This window comes from Myiozetetes cayanensis, unplaced genomic scaffold, assembly GCF_022539395.1.
Source record: "Myiozetetes cayanensis isolate MyiCay16 unplaced genomic scaffold, myiCay2020 scf9, whole genome shotgun sequence".
Lineage (NCBI taxonomy): Eukaryota > Metazoa > Chordata > Aves > Passeriformes > Tyrannidae > Myiozetetes > Myiozetetes cayanensis.
This window is the reverse complement of record NW_026088185.1, coordinates 5,759,007-5,783,429: the sequence shown is the minus strand read 5'-3', so window position 1 is coordinate 5,783,429 and position 24,423 is coordinate 5,759,007. Positions and strand designations below refer to the sequence as shown.

Here is a 24,423-nt window from a genome sequence, read left to right as displayed (position 1 = left end):
GGAAGTGAGTACAGTCCCAACATGTGCCACTGCTTTCACACAAATCTTGCTTTCTGTACTCCTTGTCTTGCAATGTTTCACCTTTGGAGAACTGCAAATTTGAACAACTAAAATTATAAAGCAGAAAAGGCATACAATTAACATGTTTTTTGCAAACTGTTCTCCTTCACATTATGGAGCAAAAACAATTAGTAAACATTACCAGACTTACTCATTTCAGAGTAAAACAGATTTAGAGAAGATGAGGCAATATGAATAGAAGCAACTGAAAGTCTTGCATTTTTCAGTAGAAAAAAATCCCCAGATACTACTTCAGGAAACACTGCTGTAAAGGATTGCTGTTACATTCAAAAAATATCATAAAAGAGGTAATATGAAATATTAATATTTTTACCATTCCTGACTATCTGAAGTACTTCTGGAACTCGAGTTTTCCTCTCTGCAGTGATAATCCTGTATTCTACTAGAACAGGGGACTTGGCCTCAGTGTTGAGACAGTTCAAAACTCTGGTTCCTACTGCAGGGTCTGAGTGGCATCACCAGTGGTGCTGCTCGTCATGGCCCGATGAAATACCCATTTCAGGAGCTCTCCAGCACACAGCAGGTGGGAGTTACAGTGTGAACACATCAGGTCTTCCTCTGAGTTGATCTCTCTGCCTGAGAAAGTTACCAAGGAGTTTCGATGCAGTACCAGCCCAAGGTGTTCTCTCATAGTATTTCCAAGATAGAGCATCACTGTGTTCATTTAACAAGGTGTCAGAACTTCAGTTTATGTAAGGTATTGCTCAGCATGTATGTTCTGAGTTCCTCAAAAGGAACACAAACAAGCTACCTATGAAATTAAAGATCAGTATGGATTATTCTTCCCCAGGTACAAATATTTATCCCTGCAAAATAAATGTGGTATTTTTATCCTAAAAACTTCCTACAGTAAAAACATTCAAGAATGCTAATGCAAAGATAGTTTTTCTCCCCTAAAAAATCTGGGCAAGGCAGTGTCATTATTTAATCTTTATTCTATTTTTTCCAATTGCTAAATCCTTAGGGGAACAGAGAATCCATTACACAAGTTGAGACCTTGCATAACAAGGCTCTGTGAAACATTTTTATTGCAAACACTGATTGCAAAGTCTGATGCTACTTCAGCACTGGGAAGAGTCATGTGCATGCCAAAACTCAGGAAAATGTACCAAGTGCTGAGGAGTCAAAGCAATATAAGATGGTTTTGTTCGCTCCTATATCTGCCATGTACCAGACATTTGTACCATGACAAACACGAAAACCTATTAAGCTTCCCTTACATCCATATGAAAGAGAAAGTTATGCCCTTCCTGCCTGCAAAATTAAACACCCCATTACTTTATCATCAAAGGCAAGGAACACTGCAATTTAAAAAAGCATCTTAGAGAGGATCCCTGTGAACCAAACACATTCTGAACATCCTCTGACAATGTCACTGTCAACGGTGAAAGCAGACGGGTACATTGTCACTGCCCAAGCTGGCACCTCACACCTACACTACCCCTTATCTGAAGTCACAGGTGTGACAGACTATCAGCCACTCACAGAAAGCTGCCATGACTCTTAGGCCATTTACACACAGTATTTCCAAAGCTCTCTAAAATAAAAGGTAGTAAGCTACAAAAGTCAGGACTGCATGAACTCAAAGGCATCTCGTGCCCCCACACTTCACAGGTCTGAAAACAACCACCAAACCAGAAGGAAGATAAATACTTTGCCTTTTTAGTTTGTTTGTGGTGTGTGTATATGGGAGTTTTTCCTTTTTATTTGAGAGCCTGAACTATATGAGGATTTAGCAATTTACCCCAAATCAAGCTAAGATTCTCTGGCACAGCTGGTAAAATCAACTCACATCCTCTGATTCTCAAACTATTCCTTAATTTTATTTAATGAAATAAATCTTGTCTTGATGGAAACTGTTATGCAGTTAAGACAATTTACCCTTCAAGCTCTTGGAAATCCTTCTTTTCTGTCCCATCTTCAATTTTTACAGTAAGACTGCCTTTTCTCTTCAGAGCAAGTCTACACCTTCCTTTTTCCTCAGGGAAGACGCAAGAGACTCATTTGTCAAAACATACAGAAGGCAATGAATAGATAAGTGGAACTGATCTAAATCATCCCACAGCTGAGAAAAATGCAGTGGAGTTTAACAGAAAACACCCAAATCAGTTGGTCTAAATCACAGCTTGGCCTTGTGTGTATCATTATTACATGAAGGTCTAAGTTTCTCCTCACTCGGATGTTAAAAATTGTAGTCAAACAGAAGTAGCTTCACTATGCAACTGTGTGAGGGAGGAGAAGGAGTAATCTTTTTTTGCCAAAATTGATGACTATCATCAGTAGTTCCCATTTGAAAATGGTGAAGGTCATCCTAAGACTGCAGTTCAGACATGCTCAGGGTACTCAGTCAGCCACAGGCACAGCTGTATCCACACATTCAATTGTAAAGCCAAATAGCAGATATTTTATTCAGAAATGAGGAGAAAGAATGAAGATTAAATTCTTCTTAGGGCATAGACTCAGCAAGACTCATATAAGCCGAACTGTATCACTAAATATTTCCAAGGAAATACTCACTCAATTCTCACCCCAGACTCAGTATTATCTCTGTTCTTCTGTCCTTAGAAAAAGTACCGCACTAATCACTGATAGCTCCAGACATACCACTGAAATGCTGTTTTTACACCAAGTTACAGAGAATTTTAATAACTGTTTGCTTATTTTCCCTGAAAAATCTGACAGGCTTGTATTATGGAGGGTATGTTTTGCACATTTTCTTTTTAAACACATTTCAATATATTGACATTTCCACATTTTATTTCTTAAATATCAAACCATTCTCATGGAAATCAGCAGATCTACTCAGAAGCTCCTTATTAAACATATGGATTTCACAACAGGACTTGAGTTTTACATTCAGTTTGTGTCCAAACCTTCACAGCTTTCAAAATAACTCAGAGATAACTAGGAACCCAGACATTCAAAAGGTAAAAATAAACAAGACATTCTTTAAAGACAGATATGTAAGTAAGAATGAAAATAATCATGGTTGTAATCGCTCACACTGAATGAATCTGTCTTCAGACTATCAAAAAATAAAGAAAATGTGAAAGCATTTAAAAAGCAAATTATGGGATTTTCAAACCCCAGTTTCAAAGTAAGTTAAGAAAGATTCCAATCTATTCCTGTTTCTCTCTTTCCCATTATGAAAATCCTGTTCTCTGAGTAACTCGGGCTTGGTGCACTAGAGGTAGGTGGCTTCAGAAGACTCTAAATACTGAGTAGGAAACTATTAAATTAACATTAAATGCTCTGCTGTAAGAGTGACAGAAAATTAACATAAATTATAGTAGCTGTTCACGATTTTTTTTTTATATTTTCTGTATTTGAAGGAGTATCCTTTTCTGGAAAAGCAGGAAAGAAATGAAGATACTCGGTGCAATGCACCAGCCAAATAGTCAGTAGACACTAATGTAAGATTAATACTGAAACAACTCCATTTCAAAATGTTCCAGTGTTCATAATAACTGTAATACAACACCTTTACACACTATTTTACTATGTTAATCATGACCACAATTATTTTCTAAACATCTGAAATGTAAGGAAAGGAAGTTGAAAGCAATAGCAGGAGAACGTAGTAAAACTTTTAGTGTGTGCTACATCTTGCTTGGCTTGCTAATAAAAGACATAAAACTCAGCTACAAAGGTTGTGGCCACGTAAATCCTCCTTATTCACTTTATAACCCTGACAATTTTTCCTTTTTTGAATAAAAAAACCATGAAAATAATATGTAATAGGTAATAAAAGTCAGATTAATTAAAAAAAGGAATGGTAAAACTGTTGTGTCTTCAAGTTCAGGGCTAGTGCAGCTCTTCAGACAGTTTGTGAACTGGTGCTAACACTAAATTTACCCTTGAAATCACTCCTGACAATCTCAGTTTTAAGGCTCTGCCTCTTCCTATGGCCATTCCCCGTGCAATAATGAAACTAGAAAGCTCTACCACTATGAATGTCTGTACCACAGACACTCAATCACTTTTTGACTGGAGCTCTCATTGAGAGATTCACAGAAATTATCTTCTGCTATCAAAAGGATAAACTTAAAGCTGCTGCACTAACTTTGTTTCTTTTATTGTGGCTATTAAAACCATATTTTTATATGATTAATAATTGGAGAGTTTTGAAAAAAGTAGAGGAAGTTAACGATTATAAAAAGCTCCATCACTGAAATGCAATAGCTTTCTTCCAATTTTCAGCACTACAGCTTGTTTAACTTTATCACCACTATTTCAGAGAGTAACAGTAAAAAATTAAAAAAACTTACTCTATGCCAAACATATTGCCCAACCCTACAGAAATAAAACTACTGCAATATTTTAGCATCTGCTAAAACTTTAAAACTTCTTCACAAATGCCCATTTAAATCACATTTCCCAGTTTAAAGCAACATGGCTGTGGCTGACACTGTTAAGGATAAACACGACACTCAAATGTGGGACTGGAACACAACTGGTGCTCTCGAGGCAACAACCAGTGAGCTGCACAGTCACTCAGAGCACTGAGAGCAGGAGTCGTAGGACAAGCTTGGAAATGTTCAGAAAAGCTGGAGCTCTCTGGTCTAGCGGAAGGTGTCCCTGTCCATGGCAGGGGGGTAGAACTGGATGAGCTTTAAGGTCCCTTCCAAGCCAAACCATTCAGAGGTTCTGTGACCAAGGGCTCAGAAGCACAGAACAGCTCCTTGAGCCTTGCTCGAGGCTGACCATGGAACAATGAGGAGATTTAAGATGCTCTGCAGCCACACTGAATGTAAGACAAACCCTCAAACTTCATAAAGATTGACAGAATTTCTCCAGAGAACAAATAGTCCTGAAAAACAACCTATTCATTGAGGACCTGTTCTATCTTAAAAAGGATGTCTGTGCTGTACTGAGATACCCCATACAGCTTCTCCCAGCACTTCCACCATCACAGCTACTTCAAATATATCTTTAACCTCTTCTTTTAACTATTCTTGTCTGTTAGAGCATACTGCATGCCCAACAGCCTCTGCTGAGTCAGTAAGGTGAATAAGGAGTCACAGTGAGATTATTCCAGCACATGAATATCCTAATAAGCCTGAGTGCTAAGTTCATATTACCATCTCAATAAAGTGATATAATGATCATCCAACTCTTAATTTACTACTTCCTCATGGTGGGAACTGAACTTAATACACGTAATTGAAATTAATTTCTTAATTTAAAATTATTACTACTCTAAGACACAAAGTCTAAACTGATATGCCTGGATTTTAAATTTCTATTTCTGATTGCCATTAACAGGAGTTACGAACATAAAATCATCACATGTGAAAGAATAAATTCAGTAGTGTTTTACTGGTAGCTATTTCCAATGTGTTGCCCTGGTTTTTGTGATCATCATATCACCAAATCATAACAGAACACGCTCCTGTTGGTTTTTCAAAATAATAATAAGTCATACAGATAATCAACCTTTTACAAGTCCCAAAGCAATATGTTCACACAGCACAAATGTACAGCATAACTACATATATAACCTAATCTCACATAAACAAGGGCAAACTCTGTTACAAAACTCAGCTTGCTCATTTGCCAAGGAGAAGAAAAATAACATGAAGGAAAATGTTGCAATAAATTATGATGATTCAAGGCACACAATCAATTGCCTGGATTTTCATGGCAGTTTTGTAGATCACAAATAACCACATGCTATTCCCAAAGACATTCCCTATCCCTTCCTTTAAAAGGCTTATGCTTGAAAAGCTACTATAATTTATGACCAATGTTAAAATAAACAACAGTGCAATAAAATATAGAAACTTCCTCCAATTATAATTTTATTTTGTAGATTTAAATTTTGATTGTGATGCTATTAAACTTCAGCAATATTGTAAGTTACGGCAGCACTCGCTGCATATGCCACACAATTTATCATGTTAAAGAGGCAATGCTGATTAAATGACAGACATCAAAGTTACTTCAGTTTTCTGATGGACTTCAAAGCATGTTGCAGTTTTGTCCTTTTCTTATATATATATATTTTAAAAATTGTCCATAGTGACTAAGATTAATTTTCTCTACTACAGAAGTGTCCTCCAGTGGAATCAACTAAATAACATAGATGCTTTCTGCAAACATGTTAATGTGTTTGCTGTCTTGGAACAGCCATACCAATCAAGAAGTTAGTTATCAAACATGACACGTTCAGATCTAAATGTACAAAAAGCCTCCCAGATCAGAGATAGTGATCATGGTACACTATCATAGATACTATGGCATCATTTGTACTAAATCACACCCTACAGAACATCCATGCCTCCTGTAAGATTCTTCCCATTGCAGGACTTGAACTGATTTCAAGACCCCAGGATTAGAGCCAGGAACAGCTCACTTGCTGCCCACTGTTTGGGGACTTAACATTAAAAAAACAAGTATTTCCCATATTATAAATATTATTACATGTAGTGGATGATTTTTTTTCTTCCACAAAACATCAATACAAGAAACACAAGATTACACATTCATCAGATGTTCCAGAGTACAGCTCATCTGAAGCAATTTTGATTTTATTTCTAAAACATGCACTGTAAAAGATAAAAGAGTGTGGGAAAAGTCTTATTTGTTAATTTTAACAGTCTCATCTTCTGCTTCTAATAAGAGAGAAATGTATCTATTCCCAAAGATTCTCCTACCACAAGTAATACCCAAATACCAACACTAGAGGTTCAAATTATTAACAAAAAAGTTTCATTTTTCCTCAAATTAATATTCTGCTTCCAAGGCATTTACAGGAACATCAAACTGTGTTTATGTTCCCAGTAGCCAGTACACACTGATTTTTCACATGACTAAAGTACACACTGTAATCATCTCAATAACTGTTATAAGGCACACCGGGTTTACAAAGGTCCATAGATCACTACAATGAACTGGTAAACACACTCAGGGCCCATTAGTTATTGATTTATTTGCAATTACCCGTTACAGATGCTGTCCATGTTACCCCTGTTTGCACTTAATCATACTGACTCCATTTCAGGACAGCAAGCAGCCATTATATCAAGCTCCACATAATGAGAAATAATGAAAACAAAGCTGTAAGAGTACTCTGACATGCAGGTACAAAGCACTCCACTTGTCAATACTGGAGAGAAATGGATTTTTTATAATAAAGAGCTAATTAATTGATTATTATAGTCACAAGCAGTAAGTATTACATCAAACCGTGCTAAAGCTGATTATCTATCCCAGTTAAGCACCATAAACATTTTTGGCGCTGCAGGAAGTGGATACTGCAGAATATGAAAGTGAGGAACTGCCAGACTGACTTCTCCAACGTGCCAGCAGTGGAACTGAAACTGCTACAAACTGCCTGAAGGTGTGAGGAATCAGTCTGGTCTGCATTCAGCAAGGCACCTTAGGAAGCCAGACCTGTCTGTAACTGATTTTGGATCACATAAAACCCAAGCCCTTGCACTTCGTTGAATTAAATTTCTACTTGAGCTATTCATAGCTTAGAAATAACCCCATTATTTAGAAATTGTCCGTTTTTTTCAGGACTGAAGAACTGGTTGTAACTGCCAGTATATTTGTGAAATGCCCAACTACATTGTCTGTTCAAAATCAACACTGTCTGACCCAGAATGTTCTTTGATTCAATTTTCATCTGCTAAATTATCTTCTACATTTGTCTGCTAAGTAAACAGTGCTATTAAATATGTATTTTGTTTTCTTGGTCATCGTCAATGATGAAGAGCCTCCTAATTAAACCTGATATGGTTGAAGATGACCCTGCTCATTGCAGGGGGGTTGGACTACATGGCCTTTAAAGGTCCCTTCAAACACAAACTATTCTATGATTCTGTGAACTTTAAAAGGCACTGTAGTAAAGTATACTTTTATTTCTATTTAGTTTACTAAGTGATCCAAACCTCCCCTCCTGGTCTCTTCATGCAGTAAGATCTCTCCAGTCTGTCATTTCATAACTTGATCAGTAGCTCTGAATCAAAACACTAATCAAATTTGAGGTATGTTTTTTTTTTTCTCCCAAGTCACATATATATATAATATATAATAATGGCCAGTCTTCGCGAGCCAAGATCCGGGGAAGGTCTTTACACCTTCCAGCCTGCGCATTGGATTTTTTAGGTGAGACACAGTGTGAGCGGAACTGAGCCCACCCTTTAATCCTAAGGTTCATCTGCCGGGGCCAAGCGAGCTTGGACGGTGGCAGCGAGGTCCTTAGGACGTAGGTGGGTTGCCTTTAAGGGCTAACGAGCTCCATCTGCCTGGGAGTGTCCCTGACCGGGAATCGAACCCGGGTCTCCGCGGTGATAGCGCGGCGCCCTTACCACTAGACCACCAGGGGCTCCCCCAAGTCATATATAAGAATGCTAAATAGCTTATGAAGAAAAAAAAATATCTGGAAATATTTGATTATTCTCCATTTAAGTCTGCATGTCAGACTCAACCCCATTAGTAACATTATTTATGTTGATTTCGTGCACTTCCACGATTGTATCTTCCACAAATGAGATAATCTGTATTAATATTAGTACTAACCATATACAATTTTTAGTGCTATCACTCCATTCCTCCATTTCTTGAGTCACTTTTTACATCTTAAATACAGTTTTGAAAGTACCCACAGATTACTGGCACAATCTCCCTGAGACAATTTCTTACAACAGAAGGAGACGAAAAAATAGAATTAGTTTATCACCACCTGACTCCTGAGTTACAATATTGAAACACTGAGCTTTCATGTGGGATAGGAGAACTGCAAGATTTTATTCAATTTTTGAAGCCTAGTCCATGTATCCTCAATAGAAAGCTAATTTGTTCATGTGGGTTAGGACAGATGGCATGGAGACCTAAAATGAATTTTGCTCTGAAAAACAGCAATTGTTTACCCAGTGGATCAGTTTTTTTCTGTATTCAAAATCATATATCCTTAGTAAGAATGCAAGTAACAGTTTGTATTGCTTTTTATTACCATTAGCCCGTCCAAACCCACTCAGTTTTGAGATGGAACCAGATGCTATTTGTCCTTTTTGGTCTCTACAAACTGTAAAAAAACTGTTCCCATGCAGCAGTTTTCTGTTCCATCCTCTCTGGTAAAATCAGAAGGAATATCCAAAACCAATTCTCCCCAACTGCTCATCCACAGAAAGACTTAAGACAACTTGCAATCTCATTCCATCCTGGGGCACTTGGGCACTGCCATAACAGCTTCAGAGCTGTTACTGGAGATGTCCAATTTCATTCATCAGTAGCTACAGCACAGGAGGAAGATGAAGAACATGGGCTTTATTAATTTTTAAGGCTGTCATCTATTGATATTTCTCTGTGGACTCAGAGTAAAGGTACAGCCAGTTATGAGACAAAAGTGGATAAAACCCCACTGGATTCACTGACCACAGTTTGGAACCTAATGCTTGAAGAGACAGCAGCACAAATCTACAGCAGGGAGAGATACAACACAACACCACCTACCCAGAAAAATTCACTACCTACCTGATCACAGGCTGTACCAGCCTGTTCTCATTCACAGGACGCTACCAGAGGTAAACCCTGGTTAAGAATTATTTTAGGAAAACTAAAAACACAATCTGGATGTAAGAGGAGCAAGACACTAGTGAGGAAAAGCAAGCTGAGAAGGGAACACTTTGAGGAATTCTGCAGTAGAGCACATAGGACCTTGCAGCATACAAAATTAGTTTAAAAAATCCTGGTACAACCAGGGCATATCTCTATTTTAATTATTCTTAAACCTTAAACTATTGCCTTTGTTTCCTCCATCTACTCCTCTTTTCTCCTTGTCATTTTCCCAATTCCTGAAAATCTACAGAGGTTCAAACCCTCCCTGAGCCCTGATTCCCCAGCCATACAATTATGCCCAACTGCCCTTTGAAGCGTTGTCCACTAACATTAAGAAATGTCATTAACTATAAATCTGAATTTCATTCCCCTTGTATTATGAAATCACTTGTTTTAGTAAGTATCCTAACCTGTTACCTCATCTTCTTGGCATCTTTCTCTATGACTTTAGTAAAAGCTTGAGGATAACGAGCCACCTTAACACATTCCTCTTTAAAGCAAACCCAAATGGACAGGAATAGGCCAATTAAATTTCCTTTGCCCAATGTTCTACCTGTATCAGAAGTCCTCTCTCATTCTCTTGATTTCACAACACACAAATTGTGGCTACAACTTTCCACACACAGATTTAACTGTAGCTTTTTGCTCTACTTTTGTCCTCTGAAATTCTATATCATTAGTCTTGTCTCCCCTTATTTATCATTTATAATCTGTACCACTGTCTCAGTCTTTCTTTACCCGTAGTTCCCAGTCATCTGACATATTCTTAGAAAATTTTCACTCCTTTCCTTTGTAGCTTCCATGCATTCCTAGGTACTTACATGGCATGTGGAAAATTCCGTGGAACATAATTATTCTGTTATGCAGAACGAGATCACCCTGCACTACCACCTTTCCCATTTTAAAGTCCTACTCCCATTGCCATGTATTTCAAAGTGTTCTTAGAGTAAAACCAACAATGTAAGCACAGGAACAGTTCCAGGAAAATAGCGTTTCTGTAAAGTGCCCTTTGGATTTGGGTATAAATTCTATTCCTGCTGACAGATCTTCGGTTCCTCATTTCTGACCCCGATTGCAGGATTGTAAACTTTCACTTGTTGGCATTCAAGCAACCATGGACCTGTTACAGCCACTTGGTCTAAAACACACGACTCACAATGCCCTGCTCTCCCCTGTGCCTCAAGCCCACATCAATTCCTGCACTGTGTTGCAAATCACCCTTTTATTTCCAAGTGCCCAAAGACCAAATCATCCCACTCAGAGAGCTGCCTTGTCTTCTTCAACTGTCTTTTCATTCTTTTATCTTTCATTTCTACCCTCTGTCGCGGTGGAGGCCGGGAGGCGACATGGGTTTCAGGATACCAGCAGCTTTTTTATTGCAACAGTGCAGCTACCTTTATACAGTTCTGGGGTGACACATGTACACACAGCATTGGTTTACTACTTCATAACAACTCATGACTGGACACACAGCCACATGTCCTAACACCATAGGCTGACATTCTAACAGGAAACCCACTCTGTGTCACAGTCCTACTGTCCGTGGTTAACTCTCTGCAGGTGTAAGAAGTTCCATCTGCAGTATTTCAGCTTACAGAGAGCCCAGAACCAGCTGGGCTCCCCAACAACCCTCAGCTATCAAATCAACATTTTAAGTTGTCTTTTTTTGTTGTTGTACTTCTGCCTTCCCTCTGCAGGCACTGAAGGCAGTATTTGGCAAGAGCTTTCACAGTTAAACTGGAAAACCACCAACTCTGTTTTTTCTCAAAGGAACTGCAGTTACTAAAAGCATTTGATATGTTTTTAAAGAACTCTTCTATGTGATCACAGTTATTGCTGCACATCAGATACAAGGCCTGTAATGTTTAAGCCATAAACTGTATCTCTAGACTCCTTTTGTAATTGCCCTGAAGGAAATCCTAACGAAGTCTCCAACTTCCAGACCCTCACTGATGAAAAATTCAGTAATACTCTGCCTCCAGATCAGACTCAGAAACTTACTGGTATCACACTGCCAATTTCTTAGAAATTAGAGATCCACTTTTTGTGAATATGGAGGAAAGCAGAAAACAAAGTAATGCCCACTAGAACATATTAGAGATCTTTCCTCTCAATTTCTATCATTCCCACAATTAAGTGCACATTTTTCCTTTTTCTGGAGCAGAAAAAACCTTAAATATATACAGGTGATGAATTTCAAAAGATTACAGCATCTTCCACTGTTCTCTCAGGATTATCTTCTGACCATTAGCTTCTTAGAACTATCTTATTTGTTCAGAACATTTGAAAGAAAACACATTTTAAAATGAAGAAATATCTTACACAAGAAATTATTCTATATTCAATTATGAATGCACCACCTAGAAACACTGGCAAATCTAAAAGACTTCTAGTGCTTTCACTGGTTCCACATCTCATGCTGGAAGTTGGACATGTTACTGCACTATAGTGAAATTCAAGGTTTTTGAGGCCTTACGTTTTGAGTCAGAAATAAAAAAAATAAAATAAAAAAAAGGAAAAAATATGTTGCAAGAGCATAATTAATAGAGGTTACTTAATCAGGTTTGAGAAGCAGGATCCTAACTCCATATTTCTATATTTAAATTAAGCTTAAGCTACATTGGATTTTTTCATCCAGGATATTACTGCTAATACACTCCTGCTATTTTTGTGTGTCTGTGACTTTAATAGTCCTTAATCACATTTTTTGAGGCTTCCACCAAACTGATGGGTACAGTCACTCCAAAAACTGCCTTTTCTAACTCAAAATCTAAAGGGAATATAAAGAACAGAGCAGAAGATGTATGGTCATCATCACAGATACTCAAAAGAGCATCACTTTACTATTTCAAGTTAGTTTTTTTTTTTAATTTAAGAATTAAAGCATTTAAGTTACAATACTCCACAAAGGACTCGGGGATGGAAGAGCACAGAACTACCTGTATATTCCTCAGAGGGGTGGAGTGAAGAAACAAACACAAAGAACAGAAATTCCAAGTAACAGCTGAGAGCAGCAGTTCAGATTTCCACAGGAAAAAAACACTGAATGGAAGGTCTCAATATATAACCAACATTTTTTGCACTGATATGTACTATATATCTGCCTGGTAGCTTGTCTGTACACTTCAACAAAAAGGTAGAAGGCAATGATCAGCAGTAAATCTTTATCATAACAGTGGAATTACAACTTCCTCAAACCAAAAAACCCCAAACACGTCGTGCTTTACTGCATTACCCAAACAGGAGCAGAGAAGCCCTTAAATATGCTGAGTTCAGGAGTATTTGTAGGAGATATGTAGAGGTAAAAGTCCCCTTTACAAGCAGACAAATTCTCCCCATGATTCAATCATCTTACACCTTCCTATACAATTTCATCAGGATTCAGACATGGAAAGGCTGTGAGGACTCTAACAATTACCACAAACTTGCAATTCCCCCCAAAAACCACCACCTACGCTTGAGTGAGCAGGAAGAGATCTCAAGGAACATACAGAGTGAGCAGATCCTGTGTCCCCACACACACCATGCAGATCCAGCTTCCCCAGCACTGCAGAGCAGGGCTTGGAACCCAGGACTGTCCTGCTCACCTCATTCACCAGCAGAAAACAAGCACCACCAGAAAAACACAAGAATGAAAGGAGAAGGGAGGAAAGAAAATATGGGCAGAAATATTAGGGGCAGAAAATTGCAACCCTGTCACTGGCAACAAGACATTGGGTCTGTTTCACTGGGTATTATTAAGATACTAATTACCAGACAATGAACAATGTTGCAGTACAACATTATATAGTGACAGCTGACTTGCTACAGGAGCTGGTTATTTAGCATGCTTGGACAATAATATCAGCATATGAGACATTCTCAAAAGCATTTAGGCATCTAAGGTCCCTTCCAACTCACACCATTTCATGATTCCACAATCTACTTCTACTGCCTTCCACAGCTGGGAACTCAGACACCTTGGTACAGGTTTAAATCCTAGTCACTGCTATTTTGAGAAGAAAAACTGAAAGGCTTAAAACACCTTGGTAAATGGCTTTTAAGGATTGGGTGTGCAGCTAAAGTACAGTAAGACAATACAGACTCCTCTCATTTGTAAAACCCAGGCACATACTTGTGTAGCTAAAAATAATGGCCAAATTAGAGTTCATGCAGACTCACCAAAAAGAGTTCTAATAAAATCAAATCTCAGCTGTGCCATTAATTTATTGAGTGGAACAATCCAATGACATACTAAAGTGACACTCAAATACATCTGGCTGCAAAGAGAGACAAAAAGGTTACCCTTTCCTTGTTTCCTCTCATTACCTTTATTACAGTAACATACTTCTGACAGGAAATTCATGATGAATTAATTCAATTAGTTAGAAGACCTTTAAAAGTAATAAAAACAGGATTTGTATTATTAGGACCAACATTTATAGCTCCAAATCTCCAATTTAAAAGCTTCCCTGACATTCATAAATTACTTAAGAAAACAAACTTAAAGAAACAGAGAAGGACCGTTCCAAAAGGTATAAAATAGAGCCAGTCTCAAGCTTTGTGGAGTAGCTGACACAGCTGATGAGAACAGTCCCCTGCACAGGTGTTGGCATGTTCTGACTAAGCTCCCAGCCCCAGCTTTGGCACATCCAGCCTCTTTTACTGCCATCGAGGCTGTCTACTCACACAGATCACCAGATGGTGGCTAGAAGCTTCCTCTGTGTGTATCCTGACAAAAATGGAAATAAACTACACAGATTGTAAAGAGCTCCTTGCTATGACTCCCAGACCAAAAATCAGGTAACTTAGTGCCAAGGTTAAGAATACATGAATGCATTAGCTTGTTTGTTTGTGCTTTTAGAACCAATACAGGAGTTATCAAATACAACACAGGACCTATCCAATTATCCTTAAATGTGCTCCAAATATTTTTAGCCTTCCCCTCATTCTTTTTATAAACTGTGTAAATATAAAACAATTAATTAGTACATAATAGGCTGTCTTACATTAAAAGAAAACAAAACTCTATAAATAAACAATTGTGCCAACAAAGCCCTTTCAGCTCCTCTTTATTATTACTTCCAAAATTATTTTAGCCTGGGTGGATTTTTGAGATCAAAGCAAGGCCCACACACACGCACTGCTGCTTCAAAGCTGCGGTGGCAGGCAAAAATTGGTCATGAACTATTAGTTTGAAAACAGAGGAGAACCTGAAGGAACAAGATCAGAACAAGGAAAGTTTAGTCAACAACAGCAGCAGAAGAAACAGCTGCCAAAGCCTATCCTAGAACTCAAGAGTACAAAATTAATATTATGTTTGAACAAAACCAATCACTCAGCAACTGGCTGTATATAAAAAAATCCAAGTACAAGACACTCAAAACAAGGATTCCCTCCCAATACAGTTTTTTAAAGTAAAAAAATCTCCTATTTCATCTCCATATTCATCCCTATTTTTATTACTAATGCAAAACCAAGGGCAATATGTTAATGTTCACCAACCCTGTGATCTGTGCTGAAACATCACTGGGGTATTCTCCCTAACTTGGAGAATTACCTTAACATGGCTATGTACTGCTCTGATTATTTTATCTGCTGGATTCCAGAACAATTTTTGCATGAATTGTGAAGGAGGCCTGTGAATTTCTTTACTATCCCTAACACCCTTTTCAGGCTGTTTTCTTAAGTGGCCATGAAAAATACACATATAAAAGGCAGAGAGACATCACACCTATTTGCATTGTTCCTAAATTATCTACACAAGTTCAGTAATTTAAACAATTTATTTTTAAATTATAATTAATGTACACCAGAAGTGTGGAAACATAGGGCAACATTTTCACATTAACAAGTACCACTGGAACATGACTAAATTTTTTTGTTAATACTATGTACAGTGATTTTGCATAGTCTTTTTGTTTATCTGTTCCTTTACTTTTCAAGCTATTTGTGGAAATCAACTCTTGATAGATTTACATCACGGCAAATCTCACTTTTTGCTGTACTGCTTCGAGAGAACAGTTATTTTACAGGTGCTTCAGAAACACTGGGGAGGTTTGTTTCTACTATGAGTGAAGCGTTCCTGCAAGAACAGAAGCAGCTTCAGATGTGTGACTGGCTGATCAGCTTTGGATAATTTAAAGTGTGCAGCACATTACCTGAACTATACACACAAAAGAGGATAAAACCTTGTAAACATAACTATAGAAATATGTTGCAAAGTATACAAAGAAATACAAACTCAAGCAGTCCACCTGGTAACTCGACACTACTTCAGCATTCTTTGGCCTGTGTTTTGAGTAACGGAATTCTACAACTAGGCTTTCAAACTTGTGTTTTTCAAACTTTGTAATTCAGCACCTTAGTTGAAATTTAGAGTATTTACAAAACCAGCAGAAGAAGGGAAGAGATGGGGAGTTTCTAGGGAAGCGAGAATGACTGAAAGGAAAACCACTTGAGTACAAACAATATATTGTGTTTTTTGCCCCCAAAACCCATCTCAGAGATCATGGTCACATTAAGACACTAGATTGCACTTAAGTAAAAATGAATTTGCAATATGAAAAGATTCCGAATGTGTCCATAAAATTGTTCAGCAGTTGTGCCTTACAAAGTGGTTCCATTTAGTGGCAACAGATTTGATTTACCTTCAGTGCCTAAATATGATGCTGAAATGATTTCTGTTCCCTTGGCATAAACCCCACCTGGAGATCCATCATTACAGGCTGGTTTCCATCACAAATCTGTCCCACCTCAGACTCCCTGCTGGCAGAGCTTTCACTTGGGTTATTGCGTGTAAGAGCAGGTGAGACCAATTCATCTGTGATTATACAACAATGAGTTCTAATCACGATCAACCCTGTCAGGCCTGGATTCAAACTGGAAATCCAATTAGGACAAGGCCTGTGACCCATTACCATTGTCTTCATAGCTCGTGACACTCCCAGGAAACAGTATTACATTTTCTGAAGGAAAATTGTCCAATTATTAATTCATAAACTGTTTGGAATAAAGACTGAGTATTTTATTTCATTTCACTGCATTCAAACAGAAACAATTAAGCCTCTACTTTCTACTCCCAGAAGTGCTGTTTGAATATACAAGACAAACAGCCCTGAACATGACGAGCAGCGCGTGTTCCTGCCAGAGCACTTGGGGTATGGGAGAGATCTGTTACCATGCAAACTAAATGCTAATGTTGAATTTCATTTTCCTTAAAGTGATGTTTACATATGCAAGGGCTTTGTTTAAATATTGGGAGAAAAGATTGAAACACCAAAATCCATAACTTAGTCCAGAATAGTTAATTTAAAATATAAATATGGCAGTGAGCACCTGAGCCTTTCCCTCCAGATTTTAGGGGTCTGAATGCTTATTTCATATTTCAATCACAATTCAGTAATTTGAAAGGGATCTAGTTTCATCCATGAATTACTTAAGCTGAACTACATTAAAATGGAAAAAAAAAACCAAACAAACAAAACAAACAATTAATATTAACTTTAGCCTTGCTTAATCTACTTTTTTGGTGTAAGTATATCAAGCAGAAGTTCACACATTGCCCTGAACATCAACCTAAGTTAACTGAGAATTTTAGACTGCAAATATTTCTTCTGGAAGAATATTTCTTTCCAAATGGTGGTGATTATTTACCCAGTTCAAATACATTTACTGTTCTGTACATTTTGCCTTGCCATTGTATATCAATTAAATTTAGAACTTTTATAGGATTATTTTATAGGTATTTTGTCAATACCCCAAAATACCCAAGCAGATCATTGTTTTGTTGCATTGAAAACTAAAACTGAGCCAGGGCAAAACCACGACAAAGGTTTCCAAATTATTACACAACTCTTCCTATCTCTTGCACTGTAAAATTTTTAATATAAAACAGACCTTTAAAAAAAAAATAATTGCAATAGATTTCTTTAGAAATCTAGATTTTTTTGAAATAGATTTTTCTCCCCTCACACAAGAAAAATCCCTTCTTAAAAACTATTGACTTTTTTCAAGTGAACTGAAGTTTGCCTCAATAATGTCGTAACCAAGGTACCCAACACTGCTCATACCTTGGGTAGTGCATTCTAATACCAGTTAGTGACTCTTTCCTCTAAAGTAATAAAGATCTTGGCAGAAGTTTGACTTTCAAAAGAGCATTGGAATGGCCCAGTTAGAGACCCTGTACCAGCAGAACCCCTACAGTGGCTCTAAGTACCAAACACCTGTTAGAGAAGAAACAAGCACAACTAAACCACTCTCCTCCTTGGCCCCACAAAATTCCCACACGATTTCCAAGAGAAACTTTAAGGCCTTGACACTTTAATTAAAGGAAACCAAAGCATTAGTCCCAAATTAACGAAATTACTCAATTACGGTCTCAAATGCCAAACACTGCTGACATTACCAACAGCTGTACAAGCACCAATGCACCTCCTGCTGCGGGTGCTTTGCACGGAGCCTCCTGTGCTCTTGGCAAGTTCCCTCTTAACTCTTGTATGGTCAAATCCTACCGTAAATCCCAAAGTGAAGGAGGGAAAGCACTGCAGGAATACCTGTGGGGTAAAGGAAACCCATATGCACAGCACAATTCCCAACTCTCCCCCTTCGACAGGGCTGTCTGTTCTGAGCAAGACAGCAACAGCTATTGATAAAAGTAAAGGAAAAGAAACATTTTAAACCCTTCACGTTTATGTATTTTTTTCCTATCTTTTACATCATCTCAGCAACACTCAAAGGTTGTTTTTTAAATATTATTTCAGTAGGTTCCTCTTGCAGGAAATCAAAGCATTTGCATCTAAAAATCAGTAATTTTATTATCAGTAGTTTCTGTAACTGATTATAGCAAGAGTGAGACTAACAGTCTCACTGAAGACAGACTATTATTCTAAAATCCGTCATTATTTACACTCAGAGACAGAAAGAAACATATAAATATGTAAAGCATATGTACAATTAGAATTAGGATCAAATGCATTCTACTTCCCAACATCCTTCTGTACTGGTTTTCAGTCTTGGGAGCCCATTACTTTATTATTCTTGGCAGTGTGCAATGACTCAAAATAAGCCTTGTTCTTCAGCACAAAGAAACCCTTTGGATGCTCCGGGAAGTAATTTTATCAAGTACCAGTGGCTTCAAGTATCAATCTATTTCTAGAAATGCATGCTCTGGGTGTGATTTAACAAAGCTGCAGAGATGGATGAAAAATTATATATAAGCCGTCTATAATTTGGTCTTGCAGCTGTATGAGTATTTCCTATACAGCTTTATTTGTAGTTAAAATTCTTAAGCGTTTTCTTATTTTCTCCCTGTACGTCTGTCACCTTTAAGCACGTTTGGGAAAGCCTGAAACTAAAGCCATCATGACATTATCTACTACATTGCAGAATATCATAGACAAATTAAAACCAAAGCATGGATTTCATCTAAAAAGAAGGGGTTTTTTTCTTTTGACCATTTTCAAGCAGGAATTACTTAATTACAAAACATGTAATTTTTTTTAAAATTAAATTCCATCAAAACCAACTAAAGAACACAGATTACATTCAGTTAATCTCAGATCACGCTCTTGGCACTTGAGTCGAGAATGTTAATTCCTTATGTAGAAGGAAAGAGGCATCATATTCTGACCATACATATTCTGTGCTGATTAATCCCGCTGTGAACCTGAGGCCAGTCCCACTGGACATGAAGCTGCACGTGCCATCCCCGCTCTAGAGCCACAGGCACACTGAGCACTTCACAAATCCACACTTGCTGGCTGGCACATCTTCTACAGTGACCTTTCCCCCAGCCCTCAAGTCTAATGGGAATTAGAAATCATTTCTTTGATATTGCTATTCTTTAACAGCAAGTCGAAACTGGCCTGCTATGTCAGGGCAAGGCTGAAAGCTCCTTTCCTTCAGTAGGGTTTTTGGGGGAACATGACAGCTGGGCAGCTGAAAAAACCCTCTACTGGTCAGCCAGTGCATCCCCTTTCCCAAGGGGACACTGTACCTATGCTCATTCCTCAGAAAAATCTGTGTGTCCTGTTACTGGAACACAAACTCCCTAGGCAACCTAGTCCAGTGCTTCACTGTATTTACCACCACAAATTGTTTAATCTGTCATCTGAACCATTCTTATTGAGTTTCTACCTTATTACTTCTTGTGCTAACAGGTTGTTTTGTTATCTGGTATCTTTTTCGGTCCTTTTTTTAAAAAGAATTCTACTTTAAGGATGCATCCTGTCTCCCTTTAGGGTTCTTTTCTGTGGACTACACAATTTCACTTCTCACCTTCTGACAGTTTCACAGATTTCTAATCATTCTTATTGCTCTAGTTTAGATGCTCCCCTTGTCTCCAGAGGAGCTGTGATCAAACTGAGCACAGAACTGCAGCCAAAGCCACATGCCATGTGAACAAAGCAAGAGAAATATCCTACAGCCTCCATGCAATAGTTTACACTGCAATACAGCTTTCCGCTGTTTAGCAATATTATGACATTTTCAAGTCATGTTAAGCTTGTTTTACACAACATACCCTAGAGCCTACTCTAATTAAAAGCTATTTAATCAACACTTACTTATCTTCCTGATCTGTATTTGTGCATTGGATCATTTTTTAAAGGCAGAGTTTTGTACCTTGTCTTATATTGCATGTTATTTCTCCAGATCGATTGTCCAATAGGACAACTTTGGAATTTTACTCCTGTCCTCAGCTTCACTTGCTATTCCAACCCCACCAAACCCAGGTCACTTGGTCTGTAAGTTTTGTCAGCTTATTTTCTGTTCCATTTTCCAGGTCATTAATGACAACCTATCCCAGCAAAATGCCTATTCAATACATCTGCAAACTTCTAATCTATTTTTCCTTTATTTAGAAAAATTTACGTCAGGCCAAATTTTTACAGTTGCTCAGAGGAACTATCTGTGAGACAATACCCAAAGCCTTTCTAAAAACATAAGAGCTCTTGTATCTTAAGAATAAGATACAGGTACTACGTTTACTGCTTCTCCTTCTAACCATACCTCCTATCCTTCGATGGGTGCAATTTAGAGTGGATTGAAATACTTTTCCCCTTATAAATCCATTTTCACAGTTACTCCTTTTCCTGGTTTCTTGCTGATGTTCAGTACAATTTCAGTTATTCACTGCCAGCCTCCTCAGGAATTTAAGTTACACTGTCTAGCCTATCATTTCTTAGCATTTACTTTTTATCTCTTATTTCTTAGCTTCTACTTTATCCTTTTCCCTTCTTCAGACTGCAGTCTTACATCTGGGTAACTGGTATTAATTTTCTTAGCTACGTGTCTGGAGTTTTATCATACCAGGGAAGGGCTGTAGGAATAAGCATTCCCAGCACTATCTGTCAGTCATCTTCTCGGAATATCAAACCAGTGCTTTCTTAGCCACCTTATTGCAAACACAAAATGATTGTCTGTTTCGTTTAAAACCCTTCCTAACTATTTTGGGATCTCATCTTTCCAATTCTGTCCCCAGTACGCCTGTGCTAATTTATATTCAAATAATTCAATTTCAATAATCTGATTAAGTGATCATTTTGGTTTCAGCTTCCCTTCTGCTTGAGAGCACAGAAATGGCAGTTCTTGTAAATTGTCTATACTTTCTTCCACAGAACTGAGGAGAAGCTTGGGTTTAATATATGCAGCCATGTGATATTTCAACCCAAAATCTTATCAATTACAGAAGCTGTATTTGTATGATCACTTGATTTTACTTCCATATTTTTAATGCGCACAGTGGGCCTAATTGCAAAATCTGTTCCACAGAAACAGACAATGCCTCAACTCCAGAAGTGTCCAATGCAGCTTTAGATAAAGTTTCTCACCAGTAAAACAGCAGAAAATTAAACTGTGTTGTAATATATTATATATAAAAATATAATTTAGTGGAAAAAAAAAACCCTGCAATTGTCCTCCTAATAACTACTAAAAACAATCAAACTTAGAATGTACTCTGAGAGAATGAATATATAAAAATAGGGAAAGTATATTTCCATAGCATAATGAAATTCCCATTATAAAAGGTTCTCTACAATGTTAATGACCTGCAAGTGCATTTTAATTAATTTCAATGTTTAAAGCAGTACTCTATACACATTCTTAATCTAAGAATATTTATGCTAGTGATACTGGCTTATTAAGGGCCAGATATGCAAATAGTTTAGCCTAATTGCCTGTTACTGTACAATTTAATTGAGTCTTGTAACAAAGATTGTAAAATCAGGATAATACATTCCCTCAGAAAGAAATCCAGTTGCTTTTTCACTGTTTCACTGATAAACTTCACATCAAAGGGACCCTGTGTTTTAAATTACATGTCAGCTTTTACAGGATATTACAAAAACACAATATATGTCTGTCCTTGAAGCAAATGTTCTTGCTCAGCTATGAGTCATATCTGCATCTACTTAAAAGCATAGGCATTTGTTAGATCACTGTTTAGCTACAAGACAAAAAGAGATGTTAAATCATTTCCATCACCATAGTTCACTCCTGTGTAACAGTACAGTTAATGCAAACATTTATAATTTTGCCTCAAGGATACAATCCCATGACAATATATTAGCTTTTTACTGCATGTGATATAATCAAAATGACTACATTTGAAAACTGGATTAAGGGTTCACTCTGAGCTTTAGAGGTTCACCTACATTTCTTGAAGAGAGCTAAACAATACTAGACAGTGAATTTTACCCAGATTTCCCTTATCTTCTGTTTTCTCCATTTTGTCATAAATTAACTGTGCAAATACAGGACTTTTTAATTGCATTTATTTCTTCTGTATATTCCTCACCTGAATTCCATGAGCTGACCAACTTATGCTCTTACTTTCTCTGTAGTATAAAGAGAACTCATATGAATCCATCTTAATACATATAAATCAATGTTACCCTCCCCAATCAAACATTTAAAGTGTCATTTTCATTATCATAAAGAAAAACAAGACTTATTAATGGTACACTCTTCAGTGAAGACGTTCCCATGCTGAATCACTGTAAGTCATATAAGGCACAGCAGAATTTAAAAGATCTTTTGCTATAGGTCAAAGGAGATGGGACAGCACACAAGTCTGATTCCAAGTACCACAAAAATCAATCTAAGGAAGTCAAGGCTGTCATTTATAGCTCATCCTTCTGACAGGAACAAATACTCAGACAACCAAACTGTTGAATAAGAATGCACTATTTTAATAAAATCCCTTGTATTAGAACCACAGTTCAATAAATGCGCTCTAAAAGACAGAGTTTTGTATCTTTTGTTTTAAACATAATTTTAACTCCCCCCTTTGCACTCTACAAACTCATCATTCCCTCTGTCATTAATTCTAACAGCCTAAACAATAATTCCTCTGCACTATCCAAGGCAGTAGGCTTTACTAGGGGAAAGAAGATATTTAGAAATAATAGATCTAGGAAATGTGAAGTGAAAAAGAACTATTGTTCCACTGCTGGAAGAGATGCTAATCTCACACCTCAGGGTTTAGATTATCACTTAGCCATGGTAAAATCTAGCACATTCAAACATGTCCATATTTTCTGATGTCTTATTTCTGGAACTACTCCAGTTTTCTAACCCACTGATTAAATAAAGACATCAGGGCCTCTGGTAGGACTCATTTGGGAAACATAAGATCTGCAGAAACACAGATGATTGCCAGAACCAGTCAACTAACAGTGCTCATGAATTTCAGAGAACAAGAGCCAGACAGGTTCACTACCTGTGTAGAGTTCATATTCTGGGGGTGAAGCACAACTCCACTGAAATTTACTATCAAACTTCTGATTACTTCAGCAGAAACAGGAACAAGGAAGTTATTTCTTGGGCTAGAAAATTTTATCTGTTCACAAGTCAAAATGAGGAGAGGAGATACCTGTAAGTGTTTAAGATGGAAGTTTTCAACCACCGACTGAAAAACAGGGGAAGTGGAGATGGACTGACTGGCAGGTGCCTCAGAAATGCTCAGATACCAACAGGTGGGGAGACAGTACAGGGAATTATTTCCTATCTATGGTGAGAAGTGGTTCAGAAAGCAACAGCAGATAGATAGGTAATCTGGGAATTCAGGAGAAAGAAAACGGAGGAAAACAAATACAATTTTTTGTTTGTCAGTGGAGAGGTGCACTGCCAATAGAAGAAATGCTCTGCAAACCAAATAGAAGCATTAAAAATAAATTACCATGGCCAAACTCTTGTGGAGATAAGGAAAGACTGAAGCTGATTCCAACTACATCAGCATAAAGTCAAGATTTTTTCCTTCCCCAAATCCACAGTTTAAACTCTAACTGTAATTCTCAAACAGAAATATGCCAATGAAACAGGTTCAAGGGCTTATGAAATTTTAGATTTTTGAATGTTTACCTTGATCTGGAAAAATTAAACCCACTGTTCTATCGTCAAAAAATGCAACCTCAATAAATAAATCCATTGGAATAAAGTAAGTAAACAACTCCTTTCCACAATAAAAAAATATTCAATCATGAATTAATTCTGATTTTCCACAACTTCTAAACTTGAGTACACCAGAAGCGTGTTAATTTTTTGGTTTGGAAGCTTTGACTATAAAGAAATCACTGGGGTTTTTTTCTCTTGGTCTCCCAGATGATGTACCTTTTAAACCCACCTGGTACAGACAGTCTGAAATGCTTGGAAGGTTTGCAAGTACTACAGAACAGATCAGGGTTTCCCAAGTTACAAAAGAAACATAACAGAGCAAGAAGTATTTATAGCCAATGCTCTTCCTCTGCAGGGTGATTATATCAGATTCTCAAAAAGCAGCTTGCTAGCTTCAACTAA

At 37.5% G+C, this 24,423-nt stretch overlaps 1 protein-coding gene across 1 annotated transcript in view; it reads right to left on the bottom strand.

Moving 5' to 3' along the window:
• SPAG16 (sperm associated antigen 16) overlaps window positions 1–24,423 on the bottom strand; it is a 371,328-nt gene that overhangs the window by 316,809 nt on the left and 30,096 nt on the right. The window lies entirely within an intron of this gene.